The sequence below is a fragment of a genome, unplaced genomic scaffold (assembly GCF_019419815.1).
Source record: "Pyrus x bretschneideri cultivar Hongxiangsu unplaced genomic scaffold, Pyrus_bretschneideri_v1 Contig61, whole genome shotgun sequence".
In the NCBI taxonomy this organism is placed as follows: domain Eukaryota; kingdom Viridiplantae; phylum Streptophyta; class Magnoliopsida; order Rosales; family Rosaceae; genus Pyrus; species Pyrus x bretschneideri.
This window is the reverse complement of record NW_025999800.1, coordinates 719254-735277: the sequence shown is the minus strand read 5'-3', so window position 1 is coordinate 735277 and position 16024 is coordinate 719254. Positions and strand designations below refer to the sequence as shown.

Below are 16024 nucleotides of genomic sequence, written 5' to 3'. Positions count from 1 at the left end.
GAAAGCAAGTGGTAATTATTAAAATGAATATGTTAACATATAGCATAAATTCTAATAACCTGAATAATAGTATTTTAATTGACATCAACAATCAGAAACACAATTGTAAATATAAAGTTGGGTGATTTAATGGTTACAAACAATGTAAATCACCTAAACATAGAGAAATAAAAAGTAGATGAAAATTAAGGATTGACTTGAGCTTGGAGTTCACAAAATGCTTTTAAGGGTAGTAAATGTTCTGTTGGATCAAATTCCTTGTAATGAGATACTCTTCTCTGAACAAACTGCATGAATAAAATTCTATCTTTCAACCACCCCTAATTTAAAATAATTAAGCTAAGAAAATACACAATAAGCACTGCACAATCACAGTAATAACAATTTTCTAATAGCATTACATTTATCGATTACTTTCCACAGGAATTTCAAAAATGGATAACTAAGCTGTAATTTAAGATCTTTTAAAATTGCAATTTTATAACTCACTAAATCCAAATTACAAACTATGCAGTCAATCTCAATACCCTCCTTGTACCTCATTCAAAGCCTTTAGGAAGCACTGCAACATCTTTTGGAACCCTTGCCTCATTTTCGTCCGGAGTGCATAATGCGCAAACAGTTTAAGCATTTCCCAGCACCACGGAGCGTCATATTTCCTATTATTAATCCACAAAGCCTCCTCTAGCTTTGAAATAGCAGCTGGGCAAACAAACACAAATCTACATTTATAAATTCAAACTCCCAAATAACTAAATGGAATAAGTCCCAAATTTATACTTTCAACTACCAGATAAAACATGGAGAATTCCTATGTCTAAAATAATTAATCCAAAAAAAAAAAGGCTTTTTATACTAGCACTCCACAAAATGTTGAATGTACCCCACTATGCAATGACAATTTTGACCTTATTAGGTTTAAAAAATAAATAAAAATTTCTAAATGCACCCCAAATCACTTTTTACGTATTATTTATTTTCTGAATAATCAAAGCTCTCCCATCCTCCATTGTTGAACAAAACTCTAACCAATGAAATTACAAATATGTTGATTGAGAAAAATTGTTTTTGAAGAATGGAATACAAAATCAATGTTTCAAAAACATCACATGAGGTAAGACTTCATATTTTTCATTGTTTTAGTGATTTCAATGACATCGATAATTATTTAATCTTGCGTTTCGCTAGTACAAAAAACACTTTACGCGACTCAGGTCCTTTGTCACGCAAAGTCAAAAACGTCGCGCAAAAATTTTCCCAATGAACCTTCGTCGCGCACCAACCGTTGCGCCAAGGCAGTGATAGTAGGGTTTGCGCAACGAAGAAATGACATGCGTGGTTTTGCGTGACGTGTAACCTGCGTCGCGCAAAACCACTTGGTGCGACGCATGTCACTTCTTCCTCGCGCAAACCCCTTTTTTTTTTTTTTAGACAAAAATATTTTTTATTTAATTTTTAATAAATATTGTATTTAAATTCTAAACAATAATTAATAAATGAAGAAAAAGTATTTAATTATAAAATATGTGAAAATGTACATACAAGATGTCCGAACAAAAAAGAACAAACTTACACAAGTAGTCTTCTAGGTTTGATACATAAGGCTACTGGGTATCGGCTGGGCGAAGTGGTTGGGAGGTCGAAGGTAAGATCAGGTGCTAGCATCGGGATTTGGAGGCTGGGGACATCTGTAAGGCCCATACAATCATACTCATCTGCTCACCCTGGGTCGTAAGCTGACCTTTTAGTGTTGTCACTTCCTCCACATTGGGAATCTGTGATAAATTTTAAAGCTTATCTGAATCACTATTTATAACAACTAAAACATGTTTCAGGATGCCTAGTAAACACTCTAGTAAGCAACATTGTAATCAATCAATGGTACCAAAACTTCATTAGACTAATTAATATGATCAAAGTACTGTACAAAAACAGTTTACTTTGTACTAGCCATTCAACCAGACACATGACCATAGAGACTAACTAGTAAACAAGTAGAAAAGTAACAGAAGCAACTGATGCATTCATACGATTTATGACAATTGCTGGCATGTAATTTATGGATCACTTTACCATGATAGTGACTTGACTTGACTTTGAGTAACATCACAATTCATGTAAAAGTAAAATTGACTCACAAAAATCATGTACATAATGTTGAAACCCCAAAGGCGGGTCCTACTCATATCATATATATCTATTTGACCTAGCCTAATAAAGGGAGGTAGAGAGACTGGAGACCATTTTCCAGGTCTTCTGCGACTTATAGATGGTCGCCTCCAATCGCCAATAACTTATGTATACCTTTCTTTCTATATTTGTATAACTATAAGTATAAGGGAAAGGTAGTTGTGATAGAACTCAGGAGCCCTCTAGCAAACATGTTCATTTTGTTATTTTTGGTGTGAGATTAGAAGTGTAAACATGAATTTTCCTGAAATAAGAATACGTGTACAAAATAATATTTTGTATTTAATGATTTTGGGGTTACAATCTCTTCTACAAATTTAGCCTCTGATTCTATCTTCGTAAGGTGTAGGTTTATGGATGAGCTGTTGATCCAAAGGGTCGTCGGGGCTTGATTTAGGGATGAACAGTTGATGAATAGATCTTCAAGGGCCGTTGGGCTTGATCTTAAAAAACGGGTGTATGGGTTTGTTGATTTTTTGTTAATCCGAAGGGCCGTTGGGGCTTGATCTTAGGATGAACAGGTGATGAATGATGAACACTTTCTTCAAGGGCCGTCGGGGCTTGATCTTGAAGACGAAGAACGAAGAGGGTTTTACTGATCCTTCGGGATTTGCTTGAGAGCTTTAGGATTTCAAAGCTTCAAGGTTTTGGTATGATGTAAAATTCCCCCCTTTTTCCCTTGATGGAGAAGGCTATTTATAAGCCAAGAGAATGAATCACCACCATCTATTTTTTTTGATGAAATGAGTGGATGTTACAGGTGAAATAAGTGTGTGTGAGGTTGGTGAAGTAAGTGGAAGTTGTAGGTGAAATGAGTGTGTGATGTAGGTGAAACGAATAAAGGTTGTAATTTTAATACATTAGTCAACATTTATTTCACTGAAATTTCAATGTCTACAAGAAGATACATAACATATTAGATAGTTTGAATTTGGAATGCGCAATAGAGGTGTAAATGCAAAATTTCAAAATTTACGTGTCTACAAGGGGGTTTAGGGTTCATGGCTAGTCCTTTACTGCAACTGATTGCCCCAAGGCCTATTCTTTTCAACTACTAGAACATCATTGATTTCAGAAAACACTACCTTTTTCTTCCTGCTTGATTTTTAGATTTTATTTCTTAGAACATAACTATGGCATTAGGAGCATGGTTGAAGAGTAAACTTAATTGCCCCGTTCTCCGGTCCATGGATTTTATTTTTTAGATTTTACAGCCATTAAGGACCAGGTTTCCAATTTAAAGAATGAAGTACATGCAGACCAGTTGACTGGGAAAAGATGACCTTTATTTCTCAAAGGTCAGAAAGCTCTGAATTCTATACACACCTAGCGACATGCAGGAATCCCGGCTTTCGGGCTACATAGTGAAAATGTAAATTGGACAAACTAGGAATCAGCTGACTTCTTGGTAGTGCCAAGAAGATGCAATTTCCTTTCCTAGACAAAAACAAAGGATTTGGAACGTCTAGACACAGAGTATTTACTGGGTATTAACAAAAAGTACAAATACACTACTTATTTAAAAGTTGAAGGTTTCTGTGTGTACCTTTCATCTAGCCCGTGAATAAATTTCTCTGTAGGACGCATAACTCTTCCAAAAGGCATTGGAAATTCAATACTGCCCCACCTGAAACATAATAATAATAATAATGTAAGGTGGTATTGAAAGTAGTATGCTAAAACACTAGTAAATAGCTTGGCATATACATAACAAAACAGAGAAGGTAAAACCAACTGAAGTGAATGAAATTTACTTTTTGAAGTTCTTCAAAGCAGCAGTGTCATCCAGCTCGCCTCTCATATCCAAAGGATATGGCTTTCCATCAACCAATGCAAAAGGATTCATCTCCAGAAAAGTGAAATCCAAATCTAGAATAGAATGATAATTAGCAAAATTGTTCTCACTTCTTACCAATCTAGTATGAAATGGAATGGTCCAAACTTTTTAACACACCTTGAAATAGGGCAAACACGGCTTTGATAAAGTCCTCAAGTTCTGCTTTGACCTATATTCAAGAATAATACTTGTCAATGATTTCCAGATTAAACTAAAACGAAACATGAACTCAAGAGAGATAGCATATGATTGACGCAAGCAAAATCGAGTACATTATTTCTTTTTTTCTGGTCAGAAGTAAAGTACACAGAAATGATACCGAAATACCATATCAATAAAAGACTTACCTCCAAGGGAAGGGTTGCAACAAGTGGAGCAGAAACTTCTGATGTAAAAGCAACTCCAGTAGGGACAAATATGGTCTTAACTTGCGTAAAGTATATTTTTTTATAAATATGGAGCGTTAAGGTAGACGAATAGAGCTCATAGAAGATGCACTTCTAGGAATTTTTATCTTTTTATTTAAAATAACAAGGAATAGCGTATGAATAAGAATTTGGTAACACATTGACATCCAAAAATACCTTATCCCAGTTCTCCTCAATATCACTTCCTCCACACTCAGAGAAGCTTATGCTGTTTCCAAGTAGGTCTGAGACGATATTAAGGTAAAACTCTTCATTGTGGGGGAATGAAGGGTTCAACAATGAATGTTGTTATGGGTCCTTTGCAGCCACCCATCTCAACCTGTAACGCCAAAAGAACGAAACACGTAAGCCAAATTCTCGATTCTTATGAAGATCAATATCATCAAATACAAAACACACATAAGGAACTTATGCATTGACGAAACAATGTGAAGATCAAATACCTCTTTGCCCAGGCGCTCCTTCACAAAGTCGAAAACTTGAGCAAAATCAAGATTCAAGGCAGCACCGTCAACATCTTAATATTCGATTTAACACTAAAACCCCCAATTTCTAATTGAATTTTCCAAATTGAATGTTTTCCACTCACATACATCTATCTATCTCAAAGATCCAAACAACCACGGAGAGCAAACATTCTAACCAAACCTCTAAAACTGTATAAAATAATGGACGGAAAATAATTTGAACAGAAAATTAAACACAGAGAAGTGAGAGTGTGAGACTAACCCTTTGCTGTCGAGACTCGAAACGGCGAGACCGGGGAGGATGATGATGCAGATAAATGGGCATGAACAAGGGGAGAGACCAAGTGAGAAAGGGAAGAGAGATTGATGGGCATGAACAAGGAGAGGATGATGATGCAGATGAAGATGCCAACGGAGAGACCGAGGAGGAAAAGCAGTCAGTAGACGAAGGTGGAGAGTTTGAGTTGCACTCCCATTTTCTCCAAATTTGGGAAAATTAAAAAAAAAAGGCCTAATTTTCACAAAACTACCGCCAAAATTTTAACACATTGCGCAACATTTGTATACATTACAACGTAGCGCAAAACCACTTTGCGCGACATAAGTGCACTTTTGTCGCGCAAAGCTGTTTTGCGCAACGGCAATCTTCATCGTGCAAACAGTCTTTGGGTAACGCTTTGGTGGTGCGTCGCGCAAAATGTGCTTGCACAAGGACCCAATTGTGACGTTGCGCAAGTTACATTTTTTAAAAAAGAAATTTATATAAATATTTAACGGTAATTTTAACTCTGTTTTTTATGATTTTTTATTACATTCCTTGATCCTATATGAATACAATGAATGAATTCGATCTTCAATTTAAAATATTTACACCAGTGAATACCACAAAATCTTATGTTATACTTAATGAAAGTATAAATAAACTTTTAAATGTTAATGAATCTATTGTTTCGATGGAATATGCATTCTACGAAACTAATTTCAATGATCTGACTATCAAATTTATTTGTATATGCTTCAAGTACGCCAAAAATCAGGAAAAAAAATTCAGAGATCAATTAACAAGACAAAAAATTTTGACGGTTATAAACGAAAAATCATGATTTAGCGGTTATTTTAACTCTGATTTTGATGATTTTTACAGCTACACTCCTTGACTCTATATGAATGAACTGGATCGTCAATTTAAAATATTTACACTAGTAGATACTACAAAATCTTATATTATACTTGATGAAAGTATAAAAAAACTCTTAAGTGTTAGTGAATCTATTGTTTTGATGTGATACGCATTCTACAAAACTAATTTCAATGATTTAACCGTCAAACTTGTTTGTATATACTTCGAGATCGCATACACCAAAAATCGTAAAAAAAAACGCATTCAAAGATCAAGTAACAAGACAAAACTTTTTTATGGTTATAAACGAAAAATCATGATTTAACAATTATTTTAACTCCGATTTTGATGACTTTTTTATAGCTACACTCCTTGATCCTATATCAATACAATGAACCAATTTGATTGTCAATTTAGAATATTTACATAAGTGGATACCACAAAATCTTATGTTATACTTAATGAAAGTACAAATAAACGTGTTAGTGAATCTATCGTTTTGATGGGAAAAACATTGTACGAAACTAGTTTCAACGATCTAACCGTCAAACTTATTTGTATATGCTTCCAGATCGCATACGCCAAAAATCAAAAAAAAAAAAAAAACATTCAAATATTAAGTACCAAGACAAACCTTTTTCGACGGCTATAAACAAAAAATCACGATTTAACGATTATTTTAACTTTGATTTTGATAATTTTTACAGCTATACTCCTTGATCCTCTATGAATACAATAAACTAATTCGATCGTCAATTTAAAATATTTGCACAAGTGAATACCACAAAATCTTATGTTATGTTATACTTATTGAAAGTATAAATAAACTCTAAGTGTTAGTGAATCTATTGTTTTGATTGGACGCGTATTGTACGAAATTAGTTTCAACGATCCAACTGTCAAACTTGTTTGTATATGTTTCGATATCACATACACCAAAAATGACAAAAAACAAACATTTAGAGATTATGTAACATGACAAACATTTTCAATGGCTATAAACGAAAAATCACGATGTAACGGTTACTTTAACTATGATTTTGATGATTTTTTACTCTTTAAACCTATATGAATACAATGAACTAATTCGATCATCAATTTAAAACATTTACACAAGTGAATAACACAAAAGAAAAAAGGCAATGCAAAAACCTAAAAGAAAAGCCAAAAAAAAAAAAAAAAAACCCTTTGCATGACACCGTTGAACCTATGTTGCCCAAATTTCCTATCTTTTTTTTTTTTTTTTTTTTTTTAGCGCTTTTGCTTATGAGTACAAAATGAATAAATTAAAATCCACTTAGTAAATATATATACCATTGAGCTTGATGGGAAACACATTGTACAAAATTTAGTTTCAACGATCCAACCGTCAAACTTATTTGTATATACTACGAGATCGTATACACAAAAAATCATAAAAAACAAACATTTAGAGATCAAGTAACGGGAAAAAACTTTTCGACAGTTATAAACTAAAAACCACAATCTAACGGTTATTTTAACTATGATTTTGATGATTTTTTACAGCTCCACTCTTTAAACCTATATGAATACAATAAACTAATTCGATTGTCAATTTAAAACATTTACACAAGTGGATACCACAAAAGAAAAAGGCAATGCAAGAATCCCAAAAAAATAGCAAAAGGAAAAAACCAAAAAACCAAAAAAACTACAAAACTTTGCGTGACCTAGGTGTAGCTGCGTCATGCAAAACAGCTTTGCGCGACGCAATTGCACCTACTTTGCGCAAAGTTTTTATTTTATTTTATTTTATTTTATTTTTTTGCCCTTTTGCTTATGAGTACAAAATAAACAAATTAAAATCTACTTAGTAAATATATATACCATCAAACTTGATGGGAAACACATTGTACAAAATTAGTTTCAACGATCCAACTGTCAAACTTGTTTGTATATACTTCGATATTGCATATGCCAAAAATCACAAAAAAAAAAAAAAAAAAAAATCATTCAGAGATCAAGTAATGGAACAAAATTTTTTAAAGATTATAAACGAAAAATCACGATTTAACAATTATTTTAACTCTAATTTTAATGATTTTTACAGCTACACTCCTTGACCCTATATGAATACAACGAACTAGCTCGATCGTCAATTTAAAATATTTACATAAGTGAATATCATAAAATCTTATAATATACTTGATGAAAGTATTAATAAATTCTAAGTGTTAGGGAATCTATTGTTTTGATGGGAGATGCATTGTACAAAATTAATTTTAATGATCCAATCGTCAAACTCGTTTGTATATATTTCAAGATTGCATACGCGCAAAAAAAAATAAAATAAAAAAACATTCAGAGATCAAGTAACGGGACAAGACTTTTCGACAATTATAAATGAAAAATCATGAAACACTTAATTGTACCCAGATCATAAGGAAGTATTAGATCATCTGAGCTTGTCTTTGCAAGTTCTTCATTTTCATTCTTTGCTAGCAGTCTTACTTGTTCAATGACCTTGGTCAATTTTACCTATTCAACGGATAAGATAAAGGGGCGGTAATGTGAAGGACTATTTGGAAAGCATTAAAACAGAATTGTTGCAATTGTCATAATTCATAAACTCTATATTAGCATGCTATTAGAATGAGGAATAACAGACTTGATAGGAGGACAAATAAAACTGTAGGTGAGGAAACCGAATGCAATTACCAATTTAGGTAGAAGTTTAGAAGCATCTGAAGGCAGACCACCTCCATCAGCCATCCAAGGAGGTGTTGCACTGTTATTACCCGTCTTTAAACCAGAAGTAATAATCTCGTTCAACCTAGCTTGCAGGGGAAGTATGTGAAAAAGAGAATCACATAATCACATATGTTAAAGAAGAAGCATTCTCATTTATGGGCTCCGCCACACCAAAAACCAAAACAAATCAACCTGTAAAATGACAAAAAAACCTCTGTTTTGTCCATCTCAACACTTGCATTGTCAAGTCCATCCAACATAGAGGAGTCCTTGCTAACAAGGGAAACCTTAAGAAAGAGAATAAATCCAGTCATCCAAAATCCTAAAGCAATCACAATCATGTAAACGAAAACTACAGACCAGGATTGGTGTTAGCTACCCTTTGAGATCAAGTAGGCCCTTAGCAGAAGCATCTACAGACATCTATAAACAGATATCTTGTAAATATTGTAACTTATAAATGATGAAAATTTCAGGGGCTAATGATCATGACAATAAGGCAATTTAATTCATTTAAATAGAGATCAAATAAGACAAGAAGAAAAAGGGAGCAATATACAAAAAATATATAAACCCATGAGCACTAATGAGACTATACCTACACGCAGACCTAATCAGAGTTGATTAAGTGGAGCAGAAAAAGTCATTGACTTTGCGCAACGAATATTAGTGTTACGCAAAATAGCTTTGCGTGACGCCAGTCTTTGTCGCGCAAAGCTTTTACACTACGTAAGTGCACCTACGTCGCGCAAAGTTGGGAAAAAAACGGTAAAGCATTCTTGGTTTGCAGCCAAAATCTTGCGCGACATACAAAACGTCGCCCAAATGGCCTTTGCGCGACAAAGGCTGGTGTCGCACTAAGATGTTTTGTGCAATGCAGATGTACCTACATCGCGCCAATGGTGTTTTGCGTCGTGCAAACATGTTTTTTCTACTAGTGTTTGTTGCGTTATTTAAACTTCTATATTCATATTCATCTTTTAGAGTTCATATTAATCTTGCATACCCAGTATCATAAGTCGTATTAGTGCTAGAGACAAATTGAGGATAGCCATTCTCCATAGGAACTCCTACTCTCAATCTTTTGATTTAATTCCATCTCCTTTTCTTCTGGCTATATCATTGAACACAAAAAAAGGTAAATACTTAGAGGCTAAAACATACGAATTAGCACGCGTTAATGAGATGATTTCAAGCTACACTAAGATGATTTCAAATCATCATTTTGAAATCATTCGGCAAACCAAATGTTCAGATTATTTGAAATCTTTGGGCAAACTAAATGTTCAAATGGTTAGATTAGTCCTTGAAAATTAAAAATGAGTGTTATAAGATTTGAGAAATGTAGGATGTATGTACAAAATATAAGGTGTATATTGAGAATGTGAGATGTGAAGGTATTATGAGAAAGTATGTGGAGTGTCTTAAGATAATTTTTAAGTGAAAAAGCAAATGTGGGGTGCATTAAGTATGTGAGGTTTATTCAACAATTTATGGGGTGTTAATCTAATAAGTCAAAAAAAAAAAAAAAAAAAAAAAAGGAGATATTTCAAGAAAATTCAAAGTTAGCACCTTGAGTTAGCTTCTTTGATTCCAGTACATTCCAAAACTGAGACAGATTGCTCTCCACTTCCTCTCATAATACACACAAGTAGTTTCCATTTTTTGATCAGGTAAAGCATAGTCTATTTTTTGAATCACAATTAACATTTATTAACAGAATTTTTAAATCATATATCCAATCTCATAGAGAGATCACAATCAAACAGTTGGTATTTGGCGGTGAAACTTAAAACCAAAACTGCACTTTAATGTCCTAGAGAGAACAAAATTGCAAGCAAAAGTAGAATATTGCAACAATATTGTGATAGTCACGAAATAAGTTTACGGTTTGCTAATATTGATTATTATGTTCCAAGTTTGTCTCAATTTATCATTTTCTATTAAGCTGAAAGTCTAAACATTTTGGTACTTATCAAGAAAAAACCAAATTAATTATTTGATGCAACTTACAAAACCTATTGGCATATATAGGCTTTGATTAAAAGGTTAAGTATTTACCAAAAGATTCCAGCTACAAAATGCATGGAAGATCCACAAAGTGTTTGATAAATCCAGAATTTGATTCTTTCTCTTCCTCCGTTTCCTTGCACCCCAAGAAAAGAAAAGCATTAGTGCCAAACTTTAAAAAGAACCTGCAAAATCCAGAGCAAGCATTAAAGAAAGTTAACAGTGTAGGACACAAATGTTTGCCCAAATGAAAAAGGAAAGATGTTTCCTAGCTATACTTCAAAGTATTCCAAGAAAAGGAAAGATGTTTCCTAGCTATATTTTAAGCAAGCTCACACACAGAACATATCAATTCTACCATACACATAAGTCGAACAAAAGCATCAGAGCCAATAATAACACGGAATTGAAAACTCATTAACCAATTTATTAACATATTTTTATGTAGATCACTACCTCTGTATTCTTAATTTATCAAATTGATTAAAATTACTAGTTCTCTTATATCTGACAATACCCGTCCCACTCCAGAATGATAAAACAAAAATTTCTCAATTTCTTATATCTCACAAAAAAAAAGCACATGCATGTCCATTTCAGCTCTTAAAACCGAAAGAAAATATCAGGGTTTCTTAGTTTCTTACCCAAATCCACCAATTTGAACAATTTAATATCGAACCGTTCATTGTCACTAGTTATACTAAAGTATTCGGGTTTTTTTGTTATTAATATCGATAAAACTCAATTGCGACCTCTCAAATCATTCATTATGCATATTAATGTCATTTTAATATCGAACCTTTTAGGAATCTAAGCTCATCAAAGCGTATTTTTGACAAAATATATATACCAAAGCAACACTTAATTTCACATGATACATCCAAGAAGGGTAAAAGTACAACAATGAAGCGACTTTTCATTCCCAATGGCCAATTTTACAGGATTCAAGCCATGCATGGGAATCAAGAGTATTGAAGCTGTCAGGCATAAAACATGGTTACTGATTCATGGAAATGGCCAAAATATAAGATAGATAAGAAGAAAGTCTACTCACTTTCTGAAAGTGACTTTCTGCGGTAAAACTTAATTAGCTGAAGGAACAATATTTCACAAGCTGGAAAGTCATTAACTTTGGAAAGATTGCCCCTCTTGAAGATACAGCCCATCATTCGTGCACTCATCAAATTCAGCCACCATTGCAATCATGTACCACACCTTTCCTGAAAGATCTCTCCTGCATTTCCAAACGGTTAAAAAATGTATAATTTTACTTATCATGAAAGGCCAAGGAGATTACAATGATTATGATATGGTGTAAGCAAACTCGATATACTACAACTGATGCATACAATCCAATTAAAATATTCATGAAAACTACCAACACGATACTTGAAACAACCACAACTAGCCACAAAAGGATTGTCAAACCAGCAATAAGGATGCAAGCTATTTCAAGAAATGGACCTTCTCGAGTAATCAGATCATGAATCAGTCGATACCAGCCTTTAAGCAGCATATAGTGACTCTTTACAACAACAATTATAGTTTAAACATAATCTCCACAATCAGCCCCAACACGCCAACTATATTACATCCCAAAATGTGAATCAACCTACAATATGTCACCGAAAAGAATTGAGTTCAGAATAAAACCGCTCCTTTAGGCAATGTTATTTCCAATGTATTAAAAGCGTGAGGCGTGGGCGAGGCGTCTGAGGGATAGCCCAACCTAGGCGTGAGGAGTGAGGCGTGAGGCGAAGCCTTGTGGAACCTTAAATAATAGAGGACTATTGAGAAAAACAGAGGAAACAGGGACTCTTAGGGTTTTAAAAATAAAAGAAAAACAAACTTGGCCAAAAAGACGTCGTTTTGGGCAAAGTCATTTAAAAAAAATTAAAGACTTGGCCAAAACGACGTCGTTTTGGACCAAGTCTTTTAAAAAAAACGAAAAATCCCTCTTCTTCTTCGCAATCATCTTCCTCGTGAGGATGCCGCACAGCCTGCAACCCTAAAACCAGATGGTAAAGCTTGAAAACAAAGCAGTCGACTTCGATTTTGGGTCGCGGATGGATCTGGGAACGCCCGCCAACCGCCTTTAGGCACACCTTAGCCGCCTAGTCTCACCTCGATCACGCCTCGGCGAGTTTTCGCCCACTCCCACTGGGCAAAGGCGTTATCACTCCAGCCCCGCCTCCAAAGCCGTCTAGGCGTGCCTCGGGGCACGTCTTTTAAAACATTGTTTATATCAAATGTTTATATTTGGCTACTGCTACATAATTTGATGACAGAAGCAAAACAATTCGAGTCACTAATTACAACACGATTACCTTATGGTTTGATTCAAATGTTTATACTTGGTAAAATCAATCACGAATGACTGTTCATATGTATCTAAGATCACCAATTAAGCAGAATTACTCAGGACTGGCAATATAGGCACCCAAGCATCCCATGACACACTATGATTGAATAACCTGCACAAATATCCCAATAAATTTGCAGATTAGTAGAAATAATAAAAGAGCGTTTGATGTTGAATGTCAAAAATACCTAAAGAAAAAAGGTGGACGGATATACATTTCCGAAGAGATCGATATTGCAATCAGATGGTGATCTATAGAATTCAAGCCATACGTGGGAATCAAGACGATTGAAGCTGTCAGGCATAAAACATAGTTATTGATTAATAGAAATGGAAGTGTATACAAAATATAAGATAGAAAATAAGAAGAAAGTATACTCACTTTCTGAAAAGTGACTTTGAAGGCAAGGACACAACCTGTACATACTTCTTCATTGAACCCAACCTTTCAACATAAAGCTAATAAAGAAAAACAGCAGTCTTGTTAATTTCCTCATCGCTTGGACCAAGCATAATATTCTTTTCATTAAATTTAAATAGCAATATGTCAAATTCATAGATGTCACCTCGAGCCAATGTTACCTTGAGTACAGAGAGCAAAAGCCCCCAAATCTGAAGGAAAACAAAAGTCTCTCGAGTCTAAAAACAAAACCAAATTAAACACGAAAATATAGAATTTGAGGTTAGAAACAAAACCCCCAAAATTACAAAAACGAAATTTGAACACAAAACATATTTTTAAATCCAAACTTACACATCTAAACACATAATATTCAAAACACAAAATTACTCCGGCAAAGAACTCACAGAAAACAATACCTTTTATGGGCTAAGTTTTTCTTCGAATCGACACCAGATTCAATATTTTCAGCAAGAGGACGTTATGGCTTGTAGTTCCAGAGTGAAAGTACTGAAGTAACAATCGTTTTCAGCAAGAAAGTGAAACAGAGATAAGTCGACGTTTAAGAGCGAGAGAACGGTGAGAGAGAGAGAGAGAGAGAGAGAGAGAGACGAACCTTTTGCATGCTTGAGTGAGAGCTCGGCTTTTCAATCCGTCTTTCCTTCTCGATGAGCAACACGTGTATAGAACCAAACTGCAATAGCCTGACCTTTCCATCGTATTCACCCAGCGATGAAAGACACAAAGGACCAAAAGGGCAAAACGGTCATATTACTGTAGAAATGCGACGTTAAAACAAAGATTATGAAAAATTTGAGGGGCCTTTTTCGCCACTCTACTGCTCACGAATAGTAACCGGGAGTTTGGATTTTAGTATATTTAAATATGGTTTGATATATATTTTCAATTTTTCTGAATTTTAATTCTTGACACCAAAAGAAGGGGAGAATAAATTCGAATCAATAGCTAACTTGGTTCAGCCAATAAGAGTTAACTCTTCATTCAAATAAATCAGAGTGTGTTTTGCTTGTATCAAATATTCTTGATTCTTTTGTTCATTTCTCTGAGTGAAATTAAGAGAGGTGTGGTATAGTTTGTAAACTTATCAGCAACATTATTTGGTATTAGTTTGTAAACTGAATACTAACATTGAGGGAAGGAGTGACAATGCTCCATATCGAGGAATTTTGAGTTGTGAAGGGGAAGGAAGGGTCATAGCAGGCTCGGCCCAGGCCTAGTGCCACTAGGGCAGCTGTCCAGGGCACCAAAATATAAAAACCCAAATAACTAAGTATAAAAAAATAAAAAAAATAAAAAAATAAAAATAAAAATAAAAAAAACAAAACAAAACAAAACATAACGGGGACCACTCGGTCCCCAATTAACCATATGTCCCAAATACTTCCAACCCTTTCTCAATTCCCCACCCCCCTTTGTTCCCCACTTCCCTCACTTCCCTGCCCACTTCCTTGCCGTCCCTGACTCTCCCTTTTCTTTCTCTCAATTCCATTAGCTGCTGTAAGAGTGATTTATTGTTTCGGTGTTTCTTGAGTTGATAACTCAAGTCAACTACAAGTGCAAGCTGCTGCACGCAGCCAGACAGGCAAGGCAATCCTCCTCAGCTCAGCGCCAGGCCCATTAACCATTGGGCATTGCCGCATTGGCTGCAAGTGCATTCACTCACCACCAACCCTTTTGAGTTTTGAGGTAAAGTAATTTTTAAAATTTGAATTATCAATTTATAATTTAATATAAAATTTTGCAATGCAGGTGACATAGAATTATATGATAAATTGATAATTGATGTATAGAATTGTTGTTGTTGATGAATTGATAATTGATGTGTAGGTAATTTTTACAAACAAATTATCAAAACCATGTATTTTAGGAAACAACTCTCTGGTAATATGAAAAGGAAAAAAAAGGCAAAGGATAATGAAATTGCTGAAAGTTTAGGAGGATCTCTTAATAAATTTTTCTCTACAAAGAATGACTCAGTTGAAAATTTGAGAGAAAATGATGTTGGTGAAGAGTCACAAAATGTTATTGGGGACTTTCATGATCATGAAAATGGTAGTGATTTAGAAGAAAATGTTGGCAATAAGTCTCAAGACCATGAAAATGGTGGTGATGTGGATTTAAATGTTGATGATGATCATATTGGTGTAGAGGAAAATATTGAATCTCCTGAACCTATGTCCTCCCGTTGTATATTTTCTCAAGTTGTATATTTTGGTACTATGTCCCCCTTGTTGTATATTTTCTCAAGTAATTTAATTTGGGCGAGGACCTAACCCCCCAACTTCGACTAGGTTCCAACCCTCGTTAAATATATATTTTTTAAACATATGTTTCCGTATTAAAAAAAGGGCATATTTTGAGCTTTTGCACTGGGCACCCAAAAACTCAGGACCGGCCATGGGTCATAGATTGTGGTTTATGTCACAATGTTACTGAATATGTCTTCTTTGACTCTGGCCATACAATATCTTCTTTAT

At 34.4% G+C, this 16024-nt stretch overlaps 2 long non-coding RNA genes across 30 annotated transcripts; both read right to left on the bottom strand.

The window, feature by feature from the left end:
- Positions 1-55: 55 nt before the first annotated feature.
- On the bottom strand, positions 56-6004 carry LOC103930685. Of its 6 annotated transcripts, none has more exons than XR_007253869.1 (8): positions 4899-6004; positions 4375-4774; positions 4145-4196; positions 3945-4059; positions 3737-3817; positions 1574-1775; positions 539-702; positions 56-287 (listed from the first exon to the last, which is right to left on the bottom strand). It is a non-coding gene; the product is annotated as an uncharacterized LOC103930685 (long non-coding RNA). The 6 variants fall into 6 exon arrangements; XR_007253870.1 differs by having other exon boundaries at positions 4145-4449; positions 4612-4774; XR_007253872.1 differs by having other exon boundaries at positions 4145-4774; positions 4899-4933; positions 5185-6004.
- A 2323-nt stretch (positions 6005-8327) lies between these two features.
- LOC103930683 lies at positions 8328-14240 on the bottom strand. 24 transcript variants are annotated; one of them, XR_007253861.1, is made up of 9 exons: positions 13946-14136; positions 13709-13765; positions 13509-13585; positions 13342-13420; positions 11819-13238; positions 10327-10949; positions 9115-9177; positions 8722-9041; positions 8328-8541 (listed from the first exon to the last, which is right to left on the bottom strand). It is a non-coding gene; the product is annotated as an uncharacterized LOC103930683 (long non-coding RNA). The 24 variants fall into 24 exon arrangements; XR_007253859.1 differs by having other exon boundaries at positions 9134-9177; XR_007253863.1 differs by having other exon boundaries at positions 10816-10949.
- Positions 14241-16024: the final 1784 nt, after the last annotated feature.